Source organism: Carcharhinus amblyrhynchos, chromosome 1 (assembly GCF_965287045.1).
Source record: "Carcharhinus amblyrhynchos chromosome 1, sCarAmb.v2.hapA, whole genome shotgun sequence".
Classification (NCBI taxonomy): Eukaryota; Metazoa; Chordata; class Chondrichthyes; order Carcharhiniformes; family Carcharhinidae; genus Carcharhinus; species Carcharhinus amblyrhynchos.
Window position 1 is genome coordinate 111965203 of NC_137324.1, and position 21984 is coordinate 111987186.

Consider the following 21984-nt stretch of genomic DNA (forward strand, 5'->3'; position numbering starts at 1 on the left):
AATGGGCAAATTAGAAGGAACATGCTGCTGGAGCGGCGTGAAACCCGTGGGCTTAAAAATGATCACTAGTGAGCCACAAGATCTGGCTCAAAAACACACTGGTGCTGTTAACAGGAAACACTCTTACCAACCATTCATGCCATGCACCCACTGCAGCAAGGTCGGACAATTTGGCGCCCAGCCAAATCTGCGTTCACTGCAGCAAGATGGGAAAATCCCACCAGTGTGAACGGTGGTAATATTCGATGCACAAATGTCTAACTCATATGTATCATGTTTATTTAAAATCTGGGCTTGATTAACTTGATATTGAAGATTGTTTAGAAGAGTTTAGGGAGAAGGATGTGGTGATTGTGGTGACTGTCCCTTTAAGGCAGCACAGCAGAAAGGGGACACCTGGCCTGAGGGACCAATTGGGATCACGAGTTGGTAATCAACCCAGGGGGTAGAGACCTCTCTGGGGCAGAAGACATCTAGAAGGCATGTTGGGACTGGGACCATCAGTGGGCTGCTCCCGAGAAACCGGGTGAGGCTGTGAGCCATTGTGTTTCTTTTTTCATGTTAATACCCTTAGTATTCTGACAGAGTCTGAAATGTGCAATTATTAACACCGCTGCTTCACAGCACCGGGGTCCTGGGTTCGATTCTCAGCTCGGGTCACTACCTGTGCAGAGTTTGCACCTTCTCCCCGTATCTGCGTGGGTTTCCTCTGGATGCCATGGTTTCCTCTCACAGTCCAAAAGATGTGCTGATTAGGTGCATTAGCCACGCTAAAATTCTCCCTCAGTGTACCCTAACAGGTGTCAGAGTGTGATTTTCACAGTAACTTTATTGCAGTGTTAATATAAGCCTACTGTGACACTAATAAACTAAATTATTACAATTTCCCTCCTTAAACTTCTTCACCTCCGCATCGTCCCTGCATCTGTTTTGTGCAACACTGTTAGAATTTTATACAATTCAATCAGATCACTTATCAACCTTCTAAATTCCAGTGAATACAGGCCTACTTGAATCAACCTTTTCTCATAAAACAATCCCGCATAGCCTGGTATCATCCAAGTGAACTTCCACTACCCACCCTCTAAGGCAAGTATATCATCAAAGCCTTGTATAACTGCAGTTAAAAGTCTGACAACACCAGGCAGTTACACATCCCTACTCTGAATTCAAATCCTTTGCGTTTGTTTTCCATGTGTTTGCTGTACGTGCCTCTCCACTTTCATTGACTGGTGTACAAGGACACCTAAATCCTTTTGTGTATCACACTTCCTAATATATCGCTATTTAAGTAATACTCTTCCTTTCCTGCTTTTCACACAGAGGTGTACAACTTCACATTTTGCCACGTTGTACTACACATGCCATGTGTTGGCGCACTCACACAACTTGTCTAAATCACCTTGAAGCCTCCTTGCATCTTCCTCACAGCTCACAATTTTGTGTTTTGTGTCATCAGCAACTTGGAATTGTTATATTTGATTCCCTCATCCAGGTCATTTATATATATCATGAATGGTTGGCGTCACGTGTGGTACACCATTAGTCACTGACTGCCACTCAGAAAAGGATCCGCTTATTCCCATTCTCTGTTTCCTGTTTGTCAACCAATTCCCAAACAATGTCAATACATTGCCCCTGTACTATGTGCAACTAATCTGTAAAGTGGGGTCTAATCAAAAGCCTTCTGAAACTCCAAATACACCACATCCACTGGTTCTCCCTTACCTATGCGGCTAGTTACTCAAAAAAACTCCAGTAGATTTGTTAAGCATGATTTATCTTTCATAAACTCATGCTGGCTTTGTCCAATCCTGTTAATGCTTCCAAATGTTTTGCTTTCATGGGCTGGATTTTCCAGTCACACTCACTCCAAAATCAGAAAATCGCGTCTGAGGTCAATAGATCTTTGCATGATATGATTCCCATGGTGGGTGGGACAGGAAAATTCCCTTCCATGTCTTTTATTACAGACTCTAGCATCTACTACTGGTGCCAGGCCAACTGGTCCATAATTCCCCCTGTTTTCTCATCTTTCCTTTTTAAATAGTGGGGTTACAGTTCCACCCTCCGATCTATAGGAACTGGTCCAGAGTCAATAGAATTTTGGAAGATAACCACCAATGCGTCCAATACATCAGGGGCCACTTCCTTTAATAATCTGGGATGTAGATGATCAGGTCCCGCTGATTAGTCAGCCTTCTACTCCATTAATTTCACCAGCACCATTTTCTCACCAATACTGCTTTCCTTCAATTCCACCCTCTCTTAGGGCCCTTGGTTCCCTATCATTTCTGGGAGTTTATTTGTGCCCTCTTTAGTGAAGACAGAAGGCCCGATTTTACCATTTTGATTCTGAATGCTGAAGCTGGGTGTAATTCAGATCCAATTTGGAAACCTGTTCTCAGGGAAATGCCCCCACACAGCCTGAAAAAAAAGTTGCAAATCTGAATTGCACTGTGGGCGGGGCTTATCGCACCCGAAATGCTGCTGTTCCAATCGGAGCCTTCAACTGCGCATGCGCAGTAAAATAAAAATTTGAAAAAAACTCCCCTGCCACATCGCTGCCGGGCCACAAAGAGCAGATAAAGCGGCCTGGAAGCAATGGCCCTCACAGACATTGCCCCACCCCGACAACATAACTGTGCCCCTTTGCCACCCAGCTGCCCCCACTACCCAGACCGATTGCGACCCCCTGCCCCCCATCTCCCCATCAGAGATCCCTCTGGCCCTTCTCTTCCCCCCCTCCACCAGAGAATGATCTGTCCTCCCTCCTCCCACCCCACCCACACTAGAGCTACATCTGACCCACCTCCTCCCCCCGTCCACTAGAGATACATTTGACCCGCCTCTCTCCTCCTCCCCCCTTCAGAGAACGATCTGGCCTCCCTCCACCACACCAGAGAATGATCTGACCCGCTTCCCTCCACCACCCCCCCACCCAGCTCCTTCCCCCCACCAAACGCACCTCCCCCCCGCCCCCCAACTCCTTCCCCCACCACCAGTCTGAGTTAAAGAGCAGCTGGAAGCTCTGAACTTACCTCTTCAGAAGCTGGAGCACCTGAAACAGACTTTTGCCAAGCACGTCTGTCTCATGCTGAATCTGGTCAGGTGAACGTGATAGTAAAGGGGGAAATGCCACTAACTTTGAGTGTCCAGCTCATTAAGTCAATTTAAATGCCTTGGTGAAGGGGGAATTGGCATAGACATGGGCATGGATTGCACTATTCACCTCAGGCCCAACTTTACCAAGTTTTCGATCCCGAAAATGGGCACAATGCACTGGTAAAATCGGACCCAGAGTCATATGTGTTCAATTTTTTTGCCATTTCTTCATTCCCCATTATAATTTTCCCAGCTCTGACTGTAAGCTTTTAACTTTCTTTTTCCCTTCAATATTTGTAGCAGCTTTTACAGTCAGTTTCTATATTTCCTGCAATTTTAATTGCATACTCGATTTTCCTCCTCTGGATCCAATTATTTGTTTTCTTGCTGAAATGCTCCCAATCCTCAGGTTTACTGCTTTTTCTGGCAATTCTATATGTCTCCTTGTTGGATTTAATATTATCCCTAATTTATTTTATAAGCCATGGCTGAGCCACCTTTCCTCTTTTATTTTTGCACCAGACATGAATTGATCATTGCTGTAATTCATGCACGGGGGCTTTATGCATGAACCATCGCCTATCCATCTTTAGTAAGGTTTGCAAATCTATCCTTGTTAATTTGTGTCTTATACCTTCACAGTTCCCTTTATTTAGATGCAGGACCCTAGTTTCAGATTCGACTACTTCACTCTCCACCTCAATGAAGAATTTGACCATATTGTGGTCGCTCATCCATAAGGGATCTCAAGGCACAACATGATTGTTAATTCATCTTTCTCATTGCAAGGTACGCAGTATAGAATAGCCTGTTGTCTGGTTAGTACCTCAACATACTGGTCTAATACACCATCGTGTAAATAGTCCAGGTACTACTCCTCCACTATATCATTGCTAGATTGGTTTGTCCAATCTATGTGTAAATTAAAATCACCCATGTTTACAGTTGTACCCTTATTCCATACATCCCTGATTTCTTGTTTAATACCTTCCTTTGTATCTCCACCACTGTTTGGTAGACTATAGACAGCCCCCAAAAACATTTTCTGCCCCTTGTTCTTTCTTATTTCCAGCCGTACAGATTCCACATCAGATTTTCCAAGCGATTATCCTTCCTCACTATTGCATTGATTTCCTCCTTTATTAACAATGCTACCACACCTCCTTTCCCTTTTTGCCTAAATAATGAATACTCCTGGATGTTCAGTTGCAATCCTTGGTAACCCTGCAGCCATGTCTTTGCAATTATGCATGGGTTTCCTTTGGGTGCTCTGGTTTCCTCCCACAGTCCAAATATGTGTGGGTTAGGTTGATTGGTCATGCTAAAATTGTCCCTTTGTGTCTTGAGATGTGTAGGTTAGAGGGATTAGTCGGTAAAATATGTATGGATGGGGTGCTAGGGCCTGGGTAGGATTGTGGTCGGTACAGACTTGGTGGGCCGAATGGCCTCTTTCTGTACTGTAGGGTTTGTATGATTCTATGATATCTTAATTGTTTATTTCTATTTATACTGTTAATTCATCCACCTTAATGTGAATTCTCTATGCATTAACATACAAAGCCTTTAGACATTTCATTTTAATCTTGTTAGTCACCTTGGCTTTATTTTGAATTCTGGCCCCGTTTGTTTCTCACTCTTGTTTTTTCTTCCACCCTTGCTTCATACATTTCTGTCTTTTGTTTCTATCCTTGTTTTTCCTTCATTTGTACCCTTGCTCAGGTTCCCATTCCTCTGTCAGTCTAGTTTAAACACTCCCTGACAGCATTAGCAAACACTGCGGTACCTCCCAAGGATAATGGTCCCAGTCCTGTCCAAATGCTATCCGTCCTGCTTGTACCAGTCTCACCTTCCCCAGATGTCCCAGGAATCAGAATCTGTCTCTCTGTCACCATTTCTCCAACCATGCATTCATTTGGTATAACTTGTTGTTTTATTGGATGCAGTGGTTAGGTACACTGACCTGAACAGGCGGCGAAATATGGTGACTAGGGGAATTTCACAATAACTTCATTATAGTGTTAATGTGAGCCTTACTTGTGACTAATAAATAAACTTTAACTTCATACTCTCACTAGCATGTGACACTGGTATTAATCCTGAGGTTACTACCTTTGAAGTCTTACATTCTGATTTAGGTTGTAACTCCCTATATTCTGCACGTAGGACTTCATCCCTTTTTTAAACCAATATCGTTGGTACAGATATTTACCACAACCATTGTCTGTTCACCCTGCCCCTTCAGAATGCCCTGCAGCTGCTCCAAGACATCCTTGACCCTGGCACAAGGGAGATAACATGTTATCCTGGAGTCACTTTTGTGGCTGTGGAAGTCTGTTCCCCTCACTATTGAATCTCCTATCGCTATAGTTCCTCCATTCTCTTTCCTCCCTTATTTATGCAGCAGAGCCACCTACTTGTTTCCCACCCAATCTCACCACACAATGAATTACGCTGAGGTGGACATGGCCTCCGATGGGAAGCCTGCCTTTGCCCTTATTAATGCCTTTAAGTGACCAATTAATGAGCACTTAAGGGCTGTTTCCAGCCCAGCCTTAATTCTTAGGCTGGCAAGAAGATTGGACTTCCATGGGGGAAGATTGAAATATAACAAAGCTACATCTCAGGTGGAGGGGTGTGAGGTGGTAAGGGGGAAAGGAGGGAGGAAGCAGAGAGGAAGGAAGGGGGGAGGAAGGGAGAAAGGGATGGCAGCCTTCCATTAGAATTCCCCTCCTGAAGTTGGATGCAGTGCCCCTCACACCTCCCCTCTCCAAAAGTCTGATGGCCTCCAGTCCCCCCTCTCTCCCAGCCTCTTCTGTGAGACTCTGATTGCCTCCATCCCCTTGCAGCTTCCCAAAGCTTAGAAGGCCTTGAACATTTCTGGGCATCCAGTTCTTGGACTTGATTTCCGAAGGCCTCCTCTTTTGTCTGCAGCAGATATGGCCAGGCAATCCTTCCGAGTGAGGGGTGGAAGTCCCGCCTATAGCCAATCAGTGCTTACTGGAATGTAAATTGACCTGGGGTTATGTTGGTGGGGATGTGTTCCCTGTTGACCTTTTGGATGGCTGGAAACAAGACCCCACCATACGCAGAGTTCAGCTGCAAGACCCTCTCTCAAAAAGAAACAAGTTACAGTTAGCAGTTAGAAGGGCTACCAAGACTGTGAAGCAGATTGGCTCAAGAATAGTGGTCTGAAGTCAAGTGTTCCAGGGTCACCTTGTTACATAAGAACTAGGAGCAGGAATAGGCCATCTGGCCCCTCGAGCCTGCTCCGCCATTCAATAAGATCATGGCTGACCTTTTTGTGGACTCAGCTCCACTTACCTGACCATAACCCTTAATTCCTTTATTGCTCAAAAATTTATCTATACTTGCCTTAAAAACAGTGAGATAGCCTCTATTGCTTCATTGAGCAGGGAATTCCACAGATTCACAAACATTTTTGTGAAGAAGTTCCTTCTCAATTCAGCCCGAAATCTGCTCTCCCTTATTCTGACGTCATGCCTCCTGGTTCTAGTTTCACTTGCCAGTGGAAACAACCTCTCTGCTTCAATCTTATCTATTCCCTTCATAATCTTACAAGTTTCTATAAGATCTCCCTCATTCTTCAAAATTCTAATGAGTACTGTCCCAGTTTACTCAGTCTCTCCTCGTGAGCCAAACCTCTCAACTCCAGAATCAACCTAGTGAATCTCCTCTGCACCCGCTCCAATGCCAGTATATCCTTTCTCAACTAAGAAGACCAAAACTGTACACAGTACAGCAGGTGTGACCTCATCAGCACGTTATACAACTGCAACATAACCTGCCTGTTATTAAACTCCATCCCTCCAGCAATGAAGGACAAAATTCCATTTGCCTTCTTAATTAGCTAGATACACATTATATTAACCCTTATAAGAGCCACCAAGTCTGCAAAACTGATTGGCTGAATTAATTTTGGGGGCAGTGAGGAATACTTTTCCCATTGGTCAAAAGCTACAAATGTTTGGTTAGGAGTTGTAATTGTGTTGATACAGGTGTACATGGTTAGGCTAAATGTGGCAAAAGCATCTACAAATAGGATAGAAAAATAAGAGTTCATCACTCAATACTTCACACTTGCCGGGGGTATCTGTTTCAACCTGGTGAATTTACAAAAAAAATCATGGAATATTAAAATCATTCAACATTTACTTTAATCAACAGATTCCTCTTTAACAAAAATCTCTTGGATTCCAGCAGAGGGCAATAGAGGGCAATTTTTTCCTCCTTTGAAGCTTCTGTTTAGTTTGTGGTTTTGCTATTCATGTATGTACAGTTTGGTGTCACAGTGTAGCAAATATATTCCAAGAATAAGGAGATGCCAAGATCAATAATTAATGAACCAAGGAAAAGGTTTCCGAAACATTTAGCCAAATCCCCTTTGGAAGTTCATGTCCCATGAACATCCGGTCTTCTGGAGAATTGATTAACCTTAGTCTGCAGCAACAAAAGACTGGATTTTATGTATGTGCCAATGCCAGGAATGTTTTCAGCAGGGGCGGCAGGAGTGAGATGCAAAATAGGGTGGGTACCTAGTCCAGCAGGGCTTTTTAATAGAAGGGCGAGGAGGAAGGGCGTAAATTTATGGGAAGTGTTTCATTTACACATCTGGACGTATAGGCCCTAAAATAGTATGACCTCCTAATTTCTTAGCCAACTGTTCTCCAAAACTCCACGCTCACCCCACCCTCCACCCTCAAGCTGGCCAAACCCTTCCCACCCAATACCCCTGAAGGTATCTCACTCCAGGGTCCACTGGGCCTCCTTGGGGCTGGTCGCAGTCCCTCCAGCATCCAATACAGAGCTCTTGGCATTGCCGGCACTGTTGGAATTGCCACCAGTGGGATTGGCCAGTAACTCCCAAGGGCAGAACTTCTTCCCCAGTGAGGTGTGCAAGTACCACTGTCAACCAATTCATCCCATTCACAGCATGTTATAGCTGCTTTTCCATTACATAATGTGTAATATATGTGTGACATATATTAACAGTTCCAGTATCAGGGTGGGAGAAATTAGACTTATACATGAAACAGGCAGCAAAGCAGCAGATTCATTGCTCCACATGCTGGCCCAGGAACTATGGCAGATTTGGCATTGGCCTCAAATCCATTTAACCAGCAAACAGTGGGCACCAACTAGGTGCCCACAAACTAGGTGTTGATACCAACATCTGCAATTTTGACTGAACTTAACAGTGGCAGCAACCCTTAGGTAGGCTCTGTAAGGGAGGAGGTGGCGGGGGACATGGGAATGAAGCAATGATGAAAGGGATCAAGCCAGATCATGAGCGCCCCTCAGGTAAGTCATCTGGAGGAGCACTCCTGCCCATCCTATACAAAATACAAAGATAATCAAAGGGCCTCATAGAGTGCAGAAAGAGGCCATTCGGCTCATTGAATTGGTACCACTTCTCCACATCCGTTTCAGGCGCTCCCCTTGTAACTCCATCCACCTAACCTCCATTCTTTGGACACTAAGGGGCAACTTAGCATGTCCAATCCACCGAACCTGCACATTTTTGGATTGTGGAAATAAACGGGGGAAATCTATGCAGACACAGACCGTTAGGCCATAAGACATGGGAGCAGAATTAGGCCACTTGGCCCACTGTGTTCCGCCATTCAATCATGACTGATATTTTTCTCATCCCCATTCTGCTGCCTTTTCCCCATAACGCCTGATCCCCTTATTAAGCAAGAACCTATCTATGTCCGTCTTAAATACACTCAATGACTTGGCCTTCACAACTTTCTGCAGTAAAGAGTTCCACAGATTCATCACGCTCTGGCTGAAGAAATTCCTCCTCATCTCTATTTTAAAGGATCGTCTCTTTAGCCCGAGGTTTTGCCCTCTGGTTCTAGTTTTTCCTACTAGTGGAAATATTTTCTCCACGTCCACTCTATCCAGGCCTCTCAGTACCCTGTAAGCTTCAGTAAGATTCTCCCTCATCCTTCTAAGTTCAAATAAGTACAGACCCTCAACTGTTCCTCATACGACAAGCTCTTCATTCCAGAGATTATTTTTGTGAACTTCCTCTGGACCCTTTCCAAGGCCAGCACATCCTTCCTTAGATACAGAGCCCAAAACTGCTCACAATACTCCAAATGGAGTCTGCCCATAGCCTTATACAGCCTCCAAAGTACATCCCTGCTCTTGTTGTCTGGCCCTCTTGACATGAATGCTAACATTGCATTGGCCTTCCTAACAGCTGACTGAACCTGCACATTAACATTAAGAGAATCTTGAACAATGATTCCAAAATCCCTTTGTATTTCAGATTACCTAAGCATATTCCCATTTAGAAAAGTCTATGCCTCCATTCCTCCTTCCAAAATGCATAACCTCACACTTTTCCATATTTGCCACTTCTTTGCCCACTCTCTTCACCTGTCTAAGATCTGCAGCCCCCCTGCTTCCTCAATACTAGCTGACCTTCTTCATATTTTTGTATCACCTGCAAATTTAGCAACAGTTCCTTCAGCTCCTTCCTCCAAATTGTTGATTTATATTGTGAAAAGTTGTGGTCCCAGCACTAACCCCTAGCCACTAGTTGCCGGCTGCCATCCTGAAAAAGACCCCTTTATCCCCCCTCTCTGCCTTCTGCTAGTCAGCCAATCCTCTATCCATGCCAGGATCTTACTCTTAGAAGCATGGGCACTTAACTTATTTATTAGTCTCCTATGTGACACCTTGTCAAAAGCCTTCTGGAAATCTAAAATCATGTCCACTGGTTCTCCTTTATCAAACGTATTTGTTTCCTCCTCAAAGAACTCTAACAAATCTGACAGACATGACCTCCCCTTGACAAAGCCGTGTTGACTCAGTCCTACTTTATCAAGCACTTCCAATTACTCTGCGATCTGATCTTTAATAATGGACTCTAAAATCTTGCCAATGACCAAAGTCAGGTTAACCCGAACAAAGTCAGGTTAAGGTCTGCTGTCTCCTTCCCTTCTTAAACTGCAGTGTTACATTAATTATTTTCCAGTCCTCTGCTACCCTCCCTGCCACGATGTGGAGATGCTGGCGTTGAACTGGGGTAAGCACTGTAAGAAGTCTCACAACACCAGGTTAAAGTCCAACAGGTTTATTTAGCCAAATAAACCTGTTGGACTTTAACCTGGTGTTGTGAGACTTCTTACCCTTCCTGCCTCCAGTGATTCCTGAAAGATCACTATCAATGCCTCCACAATTTCCTTAGCTATTAGAACCCTGGGGTGTAGTCCATTCGGTCTAGGTGAGTTATCCACCTTCAGACCTTTCAGTTTCCCCACAACCTTCTCCTTAGTGATGGCGACTACACTGACCTATGCCCCCTGACTCTCCTGGACCGCCGGCATCCCACTGGTGGTCTTCCATTGTGAAGACTGATGCAAAGTAACTATTCAGTTCCTCTGCCATTGCTTTGTTTCCTATTATTACTTCTCCAGCCTCATTTTCCAGTGGCCCAATGGCTATTTTTGCCTCTCTCTTACCTTTTATATATTGAGAACATGAGAGAACATGCAAACTCCTTACAGTTGCCCAAGGCCAGGATCGAATTCAGGGCCTTGGTGCTGTGAGGCAACAGTGCTAACCACTGTGCCACCATGTTCCCCCCTCCCTCCCCATTGCCAATGGAACCACAGGTCAATCTACCCTGGAGCTGAAAGGACTAGTAGGGATTTGCATATTGCACTTCCTAGCTGCAATTTCACTTCATAGTCTCACAAACAGTGGAGCAACCTGATTTGAGTGAATAAATCTGTCTCCCACCATTTTCAATTTTGTGTGAAACGTATTTCAGGGTTAATTGGACATGGAGATTGTAACCCAATTTTGGACTGGATTTCCATTATTTCCTGCCTGGATGTCAATGATACAGAATAACTGCACTAAACGGATTTTATCTTTTTATTCTATGCCATAAAGTTGAGAAATGCCAACTTGCTGCTAAAATATTCATGATTAATGGTGGCTATAAGCTAGATCATAATCCTGAAATGTCTGAATATTACACTGTCAGTAAATTTTCATTTTTAATGTGAGAAACTGTCACCAAATGCTCAGTTAACTCATATTTAATTAATGTGTATGGTGACCGATGGGTCTAAAATGCAATTTCAATAACCGAAAAGAAAGTTGAGTGGCATTGCAAGAGGATTATCTGAATACTGAAATTAAAGGTACAATATCTGTGACTATGATGTGAAAAATGATCATAGTCATATAGAAATAGAAAATGTTCACAGCCTGACAGCTTTTTCCTTGTTATTATTTTGACATTTTGTGTTCTTCAAAACAAATGTCTATGGATAGATTTTTACAATTTTGGCTGAATTATTAAGATGTCAATAATTAGAGTGGGCAGAATTTTATGGTTCCCCCATCGGTGAGTTTGCAGGCAGGAGGGGTAACCTGTGAAGCTCCCCAGGCAGCCTTCCTGCCAAGCTCCCACTATCTGCTCCGCCTGACCAGTCTGTGATTTCACAATTGTTGCATGAAACCCAGATCGGTCCTCCCATGCCAGCCCCAATTCAGGCCAATCAGTGGCCACTGAAGCGTGGCTTTGAGTCATAGAGGTGTACAGCATGGAAACAGGCCCTTCGGCCCAACTTGGCTCCTCACCCAGCTTAAATTTTAAGGACAGCAAGAGGAATTTCACAGTAGATTGGAAGCTTGGCAGGTCACCCTGCTCAGGCTCTGAGTGGAAAGTGGGGGGTAGTGCTGCATTGGAGCACCTCCTTCACTCGCCCCTTTCCTCAATGCCCTAGGATGCTCCATCCCCATCTGGCCTTCTCATTATGAGCTTAACTCCCCTCTCCTCTCACCTTCTGGTTCTCCTCACCCACTCCCTCACCTCACTGGACCTGTGGACTTTGGTACTTAGGGTGGTGAGACTGCTCTGTAGTTCCAGCAGTGACCACTACTCCTGATAGTGCAACTGGGATTACAGAGCTCCCAAGTGAGAGAGGGGAAGTTAAAGTTTATTTATTAGTCACAAGTAGGCTTACATTATTGTTTCTCCATCATCATCGATGAGGACCTCGACACCATTAGTCATTTTGAGGCTGGTTGCAGTGTGTCCGAAGATGACTGATCAGGGCAATTCGGGCACAGAATGTCCTAGCGCATATTGGACAGACTTGTGTAGGCACTGTAGTTGTTGTGCTGGTGGCTTTGGACTCATGCTCACGCTTAAGTTGTGCTTCAGCAATACACCTTGCTTCGTAAGCTTGACAGCCTTTGTGGATGAGGCAGCGCCAGGTAGGGCGGTTTTGTGCCAGCGTTTCCCAGGTGGTTGTGTCTATGTCAAGCAACTTCAGGGAGGTCTTGAGGGTGTCTTTGAAATGTTTCTTCTGCCCTCCATGTGAGCGTCTTCCAGCAGAGAGTTCCTCAAAAAGGAGTTGCTTGGGTATGCGCTCGTCTGACGTACAGATGACATGACCTGCCCACTGGGTCTGCGCTCTCGTCAGCAGTGTGTGGACTGATGGTAGACTTGCTCTGGAGAGAACTTCAGTGTCTGGTACTGTGTCTTGCTGTCTGATGCGTAATAATTATACATATTACGCATTACGCATCAGGCTTACATTAACACTGCAAGGAAGTTACTGTGAAAATCCTCTAGTTGCTATATCCCAGTGCCTGTTCGGGTACACTGAGGGAGAATTTAGCATGTCCAATGCACTTAACCAGCGTGTCTTTTGGACTGTGGGAGGAAACCAGAGTGCACGGACAAAACCCATGCAAACACAGGGAGAACGTGCAGACTTTGCACAGACAGTGACCCAAGCCGGGAGTCGAAACTGGGTCCCTGCTGCCTCACAGCAGCAGTGCTAACCACTGTGCCACTGTGCTGCCGGAAGTTTTGCCTCCAGTCATTGAATGATCTTCAGAACTAGTGAGGTAGGAATGCATTGCACAACAATTCTCTGGATGGCTGGGAATCCTCGTCACCTGAAAAATCCTGCCCCATGTTTTGGTTTAAGTGCTCAAGATGCAAAATTTAATTCAGTTTCTCAAATTCAGCTAAAATTAATCAATTTCCTTACAATACAACAATGATATTTCTTTAATGGTTAATTACTTTGAGACTACCTAATGTTGCAAGATTTGCTAAAAAAATGCAAGTTATTGCTGATTAGTAGGGATTTTAAATTGCTAATCGTGCAGGCTGAATAAGAGCATTTTTGTTCCTATGTTTTCCTTATAATTTTGGAGTGTGGGAATTTCCTCCTGACTCTTTTTGAAGAGCAAACGTGTTACTGTTAACTGAATCTGATCGGCCAAGCTGTGGAATACATCAGGAATTATGCCAGATTGCTCATTAATTTACTTTATACACATGGAAGTGCTAAAGATAATGCTAAAAGTTCCAATAGGTGTAGGTGACATGCAAGGTTAGTGAGCTCTGTACAACTTGGTGGGCTTGGAAAGTGTGGCAGATAGTACTTAATTTGGAAAAGACGTATGAAGATCACTGTCAATAACCTGACAGTGTTGAATATAGATATTTGTTCCAATTACTTTTTTGCACTGCCTTTCTGTGGAGTTTGTGTTAGCCACATTTCCCTGAAAACCTACTCCCATAGGATAATGACTTTGAATTTTCCCTAATCTGCTATAAGTGGCATACAAAAGAGAGGTAATGAGCATATAGCTGAATCTACAACTACCAGAAAAAAAGAAACCTGCTTTTTCATAGCTAAGCCAGATTTTTCACTTATTCTTCTCCAACTATACAACTGACTGTACAAAAATATCTCTTTGACTTTTGTATTGTTGGATGTATTTGCTGTGCTGTAAATGTCAATTGTATGATTTGATATCTTCATTCACTGAACCTGACGAAATATGCAGCAACCTTTGCTTAACTCTACAAAAATAGAGCCAACAAACACCCCCTAAGCAGCAGCAGCAGGATATGGTCCTTAAGTGGGTATCAGTTTCCAATTTAAGGGCCTTAATTGGTGTCCGAGTGGAATGCTGCCTGTGCCTTGCTTGACTTTTATTAAACAATCCCTTGCTAATATGCTCTATGCTCTGCTAATGAGCCTGCTGAAAACTTGCCCTGCAGCTTTCTATTTAAAAATCTGCCTTTCTCTCGATCTGGATTCCTGGTGAAAAGGGTGCAACAGATATTCCTCACGCCCATCAATGTCAAACTGCCATTAACCTGGCAACATACTGTCGATGCTGGAATCTGAAATGAAAACAAAAAAGCTGGAAAATCTCAGCAGGTCTGACAGCATCTGCGGAGAGAGAACAGAGCGACGAGTCCAAGAGTGTTAATGTAAGCCTGATGCGTAATGCGTAATATGTGTTTTTGAAACATTAACACATTTAGCCTGATACCATTTCCTCACAGAGCCGTCGTTAGAGGTCAGAAAATCATTTATCCTTGTCTCACCACCTCTGCAGAGAGGAAAATATAGTTCTGATGCAGCTTTTTATTTCTGTGATCCAGTGTGCAAAAAAGTAATGATTCAGGAACATGTGCATAGAGGAGAGATGGTTTCTCTGTATCCAGTTGAAAAGATAGATTAATAGGAAAAACTATCCACTGTGTGCATTCTCAACACATTGCATGAAGTCTTTCACAATCTGTAGAACAGCTTAGAAGACACTGATAGCCTGGGAGACTGTTAAAATATTAAGGAGGAGATGGAGAACATTTGGTGAATATTGGTGATTTCTAGAGTAGCAGTCATATCTCTCAGTTTAGTTCTTCCAATTTGATGTGCTCAGAGACAGGGAGGTCTGATTGCAAGTGAGGCAGGAATGGGGATCCTCCCTCAAGGAAGGTAGCAATGAAGGATCCTCAGCCTTTGAAAATGCCTAACAGATCTAGCATTCCTGCAGATTGCATGGATAAGAGCAGGGATTGATGAGAAACCTGACCACAGCACCATGCTGCAGGGGTTCATTCAAGTGGGAGCAAAATGGAATGTAGTTGTAGTCAGGGACAGTATAGTTGGGGAATAGACACTAGTCTCAGCAACAATCGGAATCTAAAACAAAAAGCAGAACCACAAAGGTAATAATCACTTGGATGGCTACCTGGGCCGTGAGCAAATTGGCTAAGGGTCAAGAAGATCAAAGAGTTAAATGCATGGCTCAAAGATTGGTGTGGGAGAAATGAGTTTTGCTTCATGGGGCAGTGGCTCTGGTACTGGGGAAAATGGGACCAGGGCACTGGTGAATCATGTAACTAGCACTGTAGAGAGGACTTTAAACTCAGTAGTGGAGAGGAGAGTTCACATGAGGGGTGATTCGGAAAACTAAAAAGGAAGGACATGGTAATAGATCAAGGTAATGATAACCAGAATGTGATAGGAAGGATCAGAACATACGTACATAAGGGTGCATCAGAAAATAGGGTGATGAGGAAATTTTTTTTTAATGGTGGTGTGTGTGGCCACAGGGCTTCTGCTCTTATTCCTTGGCATGGTGGTTTTCGCTATACAGCTGGCATGCTGGGAGGTGAGCAGCAGATGGATTGGTAAGGTCCTTGTGCAGCAGCAAGCTTGTAAGCTTTCTACTGGAGCTTTCTTGTTGCAGTCTCCCTCCTTATGTGAGGGGACGGGATGTTACTCAAGACTGGGAGCCAGGGGAGATGAGCTGATTGGAGAGTACTGGAGATGATATTCATTGTTGTGTTGAACTGGGCAGTTTGGGATGTGTTGTATCGTACTGGTCCATAGAATTCAATAGGTGAGTAGATGATGGCAAGAACTTAAGGTTTCAGCATCTGCACCCCATGAACAGCCAACACAATTGCCGAGGAGATTGTTTCACATTTTGAGCTTTGCTGCTTTCTTGCTCAGATGTTTTATATAGGTTGGTATTAACACCAAGATAAGTGGGATATTGTTCATGATTTAGTCTCTTGTTATTCACTGAGATGTTGAGTTCACCCTTCATGCTGGCATTGTAGAGGTGAACTATGCGTGAGACTGTTTTGTTGCTGCTGAGCTGAAGGTACCATGTCTGGCAGTAACTAACCAGCTTTGCAACATTATTGTTTAATGTTGCCTCTGGTTTAGAAAATGTCCAAGCTTGAGGGCACATACGATATCCTCAGCATAAATGAACTTCTGAGACAGGGTTGGAGGCAGACTGTTGAAAGAGATATTGAAAAGGATGGGGGCTAGAACAGATACCTGAAAAAGGACTGTTTCTTCCAGGCACTTGTCTCATCACCGACGTGCAGCCTGAATCATCAATCTCGGAGTAATAATCCGATGGCATCAGTTGACATTTTATTACAAATTCCATTATAAAAAGGACACAGAGGGAAGATTCTTGAGATTTTAATGAGGAGACCAGTGTGCCTGGTGATGTTGTATGCTGCAGTGAGATCGAGAAATACACCACCTGTTTTGTTATAAGAACACAAGAACATAAGAAATGGGAGCAGGAGTAGGCCATCCAGGCCTTCGAGCCTGCCCCGCCATTCAATAAGATCATGGCTGATCTGTCATGGCTCAGTTCCACCTTCCCGCCCTCTCCCCATAACCCCTAATCCCCTCTCTTATCAAAAACCCATCAACCCGCGTCTTAAAAATATTTAGCGAGGTAGCCTCCACCACTTCAACAGGCAGAGAATTCCAGAGATTCACCACCCTTTGAGTGAAGAAGTTCCTCCTTAACTCCGTTCTAAACCGCCCCCCCTTTATCTTGAGGCTGTGCCCTCTAGTCCTACTATCCTTTCTGAGCGGGAAGAGTCTCTCCACCTCTATCCTATCCATCCCATTCATCATCTTATACGTCTCAATGAGATCTCCCCTCATTCTTCTAAACTCTAACGAGTACAAGCCTAATTTATTCAGCCTCTCCTCATAGCTCAACCCCCTCAACTCCGGCATCAGCCTAGTAAACCTCCTCTGCACTCCCTCCAAGGCCAAAATATCCTTGCGTAAGTACGGCACCCAAAACTGCACACAGTACTCCAGCTGCGGCCTCACCAATGCCCTATACAGCTGCAGCAAGACCTCCCTACTTTTATATTCAATCCCCCTCGCTATGAAGGCCAGCATCCCATTCGCCTTCCTGACCACCTGCTGCACCTGCAAGCTGGGTTTTTGCGACTCATGCACAAGAACCCCGAGGTCCCTCTGCACCGTCGCCTGCTGCAGTTTTTCGCCACGTAAGTAATAATCCTTCCTACCATTATTCCTACCAAAGTGGACCACCTTACACTTGCCAACATTAAATTCCATTTGCCATTTCCTGGCCCATTTGCCCAGCCTATCTAGATCCTTCTGTAGACTCTCCACACCCTCTGCACAATTTGCCGTTCCACCAATGTTGGTGTCATCAGCAAATTTCGACACCCTACACTCGGTTCCCTCCTCCAGATCATCTATATAAATGGTAAATAGCTGAGGCCCCAGCACCGACCCCTGGGGCGCTCCACTAGTCACCATCCGCCAATCCGAATAGCACCCATTGACCCCCACTCTCTGCCTCCTATTTGACAACCAATCCTCTATCCATGCTAACACCCTACCCCCAACTCCATGTCCCCTGACATTCTGCAATAACCTCTTGTGAGGTAGTGGCTCTCCAGAGATAACGATGTGCAAGGTTCCTCGACACTGCTAGGTAGCTTGTTTTGTTTGGCTTCACAGAGAGACATCAATTCAACCATTTCCAAAGGTCTTTGTCCAGCTTTTAAAATTTTAGAAACAGGGTTGAGGCCATGGATAAGCAGTGATGTAGTGGTACAGTACTAGACACTGTACCAGTAACACAGAGCAAGATCTGAAGACCCAGATTCAAATCCTACCACAGCAAATTATGAAATTTGAATTAAATAAAAAAATTGGAATTAAGAAGGTCTAAATGATGACCATGAAACAAGTTGCCCTTTAGGGAAGAAAATCTGCCATTCTTACCTGATCTGGAACTCCAGAGCCACAGCAATGTAGTTGACTGTGAAATGGAGGGCAGTTGGGGTGGGCAATAATGGATTGTACTGGCTGGACTCATGTCCTGTAAAATGAAGAAAAAATTATGCATGTTTTATAAAAATATATATAGTTAAGTCTTGTTCCTCTAACATGCCATAGACACTCATTCTGGACAACTCTTTTCTTTCTCTAGTACAATCATTCCCATTCCCTTTGCCTTTTGAACCATTTAATCTTTTGCTATTTATTCTCTCCCACCCTTTACCCTATCAGACCTCCCACTTTGTTCTTCCTCCCCCTCGCACTTTCAGTTACTCAAAATCTATTACATTTTTATCTTCCTTCAGTTCAGGTCCTTGAACCGAAATATTAGCTCTTGTTCTCTCCCTCCACAGATGCTGCCAGACCTGCCATGTATTTCCAGCATTTTCCGTTTGAATACATACAATTAGTTTGTTTTTAATGTGACAATTAGCTAGAAAGTTTTCACAGTGGATCCCCTATGAGCTATGAAGGAAGCTTCCATACTGAACACAGAATAAAGGCTATCAGGGCACAGTCTGGAACAATGGTGGGGAAATAGTTTCATTATTCCTGGGAGAAAAATCTTTTGATATGAGTAAACATGAGTAAAGATCAAGACTGGGCTATTACAGGAGAATAACTGTCAACACCTTGTCTAATGTCACACATGAAGAATGGCCACTTGCCTATAAGTACTACAGGATGCAAGAATCACTGTAGCAATTATCTGACTACATGTTTTAGGAAATCTGGATCACTCACCACACATATTGGAACACCAGTGGTGTCCTTGTGTCTAAGACCTTTCATTTTCCATTGCTTATAATTCCCCACAATTGGTATGGAGGAATTATTCCCAGTGCCTACATAGGGGAAGTAAGGAATCTCACAACATCAGGTCCAACGGGTTTATTTAGAATCACAAGCTTAGGAGGGCTGCTCCTTCATCACTAACCTGATCCAAAAGCTCCTGATTCCAAATAAACTTGTTGGACTTTAACCTGGTGTTGTGAGGCTTCTTACTGTGCCCATCCCGGTCCAACTCCAGCATCTCCTCATCATACATAGGAGAAGTGGGTGGAAATTGGATTTAAAAACACTTCCAATGGCAAGATGTCATTTTCATAATGTGGATGTGCCGGCGTTGGACTGGGGTAAACACAGTAAAAAGTCTGACAACACAGGTTTTAGTCCAACCGATTTATTTGATAGTAAACTCACAAGCTTTCGAGGGGACTCCCTCTTCGTCAGATGAATGGAGAGTGAATGGAGAACTCTCCATTCCCCTAACGAAGAGGGAGTCCCCTCGAAAGCTTGTGAGTTTACTATCAAATAAATCAGTTGGACTAAAACCTGGTGTTGTCAGACTTTTTAAGATGTCATTCTCACAGGGCTGTCACGACATGACAGTTTCAGTAGACCCTGACCACTCTGAGGCGAAACTGTAGCAAATACATTTAGCCCAACCTTCGTCAATTTTCTTAACAGGGGAGATGGTCAGCACCCAACAACACCCATCCCCAGTTTCCCGGGAGGAGCAGCGCTCAGAGACACTTCATCATCAACCACCTCAAACTCATAAAGCAACAGTTTTGTCCCTACTTGAGGCATACGACACAGCAAGAGACGCAAGCACCATAATATTTCGAAGTTGCTTGCAGATTTTGGAATACCCTGGCGCATGTGAAATTAAACAACCGACTTGTTTCTGGTCGTATTTTAAGATCTTGGAACCATTCCAGGACATGTTCCTGCTGGAAGCGGATTCAGAGGTCCGGTTACTCAGAGCGGCTCGGTGCTGCCGTTCATTGTGATGGATCAGCCCTGGCACCTTTACTGCCACCGACAAGTGTGATCGGGACTCGCTACTTAATTGTTTACAGCCCTGGCTGATGGCAGGAGCACCGTGCATGTTTACAGCGGGGCGTTCCGCTTGTGAGGGGAGTGGAGTTCCGAGCTTTGCACCATCCAGACACTCCCAGCAAACAGGAGGGAGCACTGCCATTCGCATTCATTGTGGTCGGAGTTACCGTTCTGTTGTGGAGCATCCGGGATCAACAAAAATAAAAGCATCTGTACCTGGTAAGAAGCATTTCTCACTACAGGCTAAGAAACTCTTTTGTAAGCTGCACAGCTCTTTACCTTACTTCGAGTACAACACACCTGGATGATGTGGCATCTTTATGCAAGGTACAATTTTCCGAGAGGCTGAAATATTGGATAAATTGTCCTTCAAGGTAGACGGTTCCACATGGGATAAGTTGTAGTTAAGATACATTCTCCTGTAATACTTCCGTAAGATGCATTTCTTTAAGATATATGGATTATGAACACTGCACCTGTATTACGAATGACTTACTATGTATAAGGTTATAAACACGCTGCAATGTAAACACTACCTTCTCTCGTAAGTAGCGTGAGAGAGGAAAGTATCCGCTTTTGTGTGAATGATGAAGGGATACTATTCTGGGAGAATCAATTCTTTAATACAAACAACCCTTGAGGCCGATGCAATGCAGAGCCTATTGGAAAAGCAGACTATGTAAATATTTGAAAAAAAAATTAAAAAGGGCAAGTATGTAAAAGGAGCGTGGGAATAGGGTTAGCAAACAACCTCGGTTGTAGCGCTTGCACCAGCAGAGGTGAGATGGACCATCTATTTAGTTTCATGCAAGAACAAGGAGCAGGAATAGGTAGTTCAGCCCTCCATGATCTGGTAGTAACCTCAGATCTGCATCACGCCTACAACCCCCCCCACCCCCTTCCCCACCCGTGACCCCTCATCGGCTTGCTTATCAAGAATATATCCACTCTGCCTTAAACATATTCAAATTCTTCAATCACCTTTTCGGGAAAAGAGTTTCAAAGATTCATGACCCTCTGAGACCAAACAAATTGCCTTACTTCCATTTCAAATGGATGATCCCTTATGTTTAGACAGTGATCACAAATTCTCCCACAAGAGGAAACATCTTTCCCACATCCATCCCTCAGGATCTTAAAGGTTATCAACCAAATTAGACAGATGTTTAATTGGACTGGGTTTAAGGGTTAGGGGGAGAAGGCAGGAAAATGGGGATGAGGAGCATATCAGCCATGATCAAATGGCAGAAGCAGATGCGATGGGCCGAATGGCTTAATTCTGCTCCTATATCTTATGAAATTATGAACGAAGTCACCTCTTATTCTTATAAACTCCAGTGGATACAAACCCAGCCTGCCCAGTCTTTCCTTATAAGACAACCAACCCATCCCAGATTTAGTCTCTGAATTTCTTCCAACACGTTTACATCTGATATTTACATTTAATTGATTCTGTGCAATATAGAATTGTGAATAAAATTGGATGCATATGGGTTCAAGCACACTTTCTTGGAAGAGGCAACAATGTGGCATGCACATTTTTGTTAAAAAAGAAAATGCACCAAGTCCCTAAGGCAGAATCATGCAAGGATAAGATCCCAATCTTCTGCTTTGGGGTACTTCAGTAAATGTTATTCTTATGAAGTATGTTTTGGGTGGTCTATTATATGTTTCATTTGTAATTTTTCTGGATGGTATTTGGCTAGGATTACATCCGGTTCCAGCAACTAGCTTTGATAGGCATTTTGGTAAGAATTGTCAAGTTGCGATATTACAGAATTTTAAGGTGTTCTTTGGCTAGTCCTGTCTATTATCCATCTGTAATTGTATGAGCCCAGCACCAAAGCTGGTTGTAACTAACTGATGTCCTAAAAAAGATGAATTTATTGCAGTGGACATGAAAACTGGTTTACTTTATGCTTTTCAAAAATCCAACTTTTAAATCTTGAGCATGAATTTGTTTATTTGAATATCACTTGTTGTCTTTTTCAATCACCGAGACTTGTAATGAAAGGACAGAAATGCATGAAGTATAGTTTTAAAGTGGCAGGAGCTAAGAAAGCAGAGAAGGCAATGG

The 21984-nt window shown here is 43.8% G+C and overlaps 1 protein-coding gene across 1 annotated transcript in view; it reads left to right on the plus strand.

Annotated features, from left to right (window-relative positions):
- The first annotated feature begins 20042 nt into the window (after window positions 1-20042).
- Window positions 20043-21984, plus strand: part of prkg2 (protein kinase cGMP-dependent 2) — a 73344-nt gene continuing 71402 nt past the window's right edge. Inside the window, exon 1 of the mRNA XM_080198904.1 lies at window positions 20043-20126. The gene's annotated coding sequence lies outside the window, so the exon portion shown is untranslated. The remainder of the gene's footprint in view (window positions 20127-21984) is intronic.